We start from the raw sequence: 912 nt of genomic DNA on the forward strand, positions 1-912 counted from the left end.
TCCAGGTGGGCGACTGATGCTTAGAAATGAATTCCCTAGTACTCCATGTGGGCGCCTGATGCTAAAAATTGAAATGAATTCCCTTGTTCTCCAGGTGGGCGCCTGATGCTAAAACTTGAAATTAATTCCCTTGTTCTCCAGGTGGGCACGTGAGGCTAATAGTTGAAATGAATTCCCTTGTTTTCCAGGTGGGCGCCTGATGCTAAAACATGAAATGAATTCCCTCTTTTTTCGGGTGGGCGCCTTATGCTAAAACTTGAAATAAATTCCCTTGTTTTCCAGGTGGGCGCCTAATGCTTAAACTTGAACTGAATTCCCCTGTTCTCCAGGTGAGCGCCTTATGCTTGAACTTGAAATGAATTCCCTTGTTCTCCAGGTCGGTTCCAACTGCTAAAACTTGAAATGAATTCCCTTGTTTTCCAGGTGGGCGCCTGATGCTTAAACTTGAAATGAATTCCCTAGTTCTCCAGGTGGGCGCCTGATGCTTGAACTTGGAATGAATTCCCTTGTTCTCCAGGTGGGCGCCTGATGCTAAAACTTGAAATGAATTCCGTTGTTCTCCAGGTGGGTGCGTGATGCTAAAAATAGAAATGAATTCCCTTGTTCTCCAGGTGGGCGCCTGATGCTAAAACTTGAAATGAATTCCCTTGTTCTTTAGGTGGGCGCCTGATGCTAAAACTTGAAATGAATTTCCTTGTTCTCCAAGTGGGCACCTGATGCTTAAACTTGAAATGAATTCCCTTGTTCTCCAGGTGGGCGCCTTATGCTTAAACATGAAATGCATTCCCTTGTTCTCCGGGTGGGCTCCTGATGCTTAAACTTGAAATGAATAACCTTATTCTCCAGGTGGGCGCCTGATGCTAAAAATTGAAATGAATTCCCTTGTTCTCCAGGTGGGCGCCTGATGCTTAA

This window comes from Nicotiana attenuata, chromosome 1 (genome assembly GCF_001879085.1).
Source record: "Nicotiana attenuata strain UT chromosome 1, NIATTr2, whole genome shotgun sequence".
NCBI lineage: Eukaryota > Viridiplantae > Streptophyta > Magnoliopsida > Solanales > Solanaceae > Nicotiana > Nicotiana attenuata.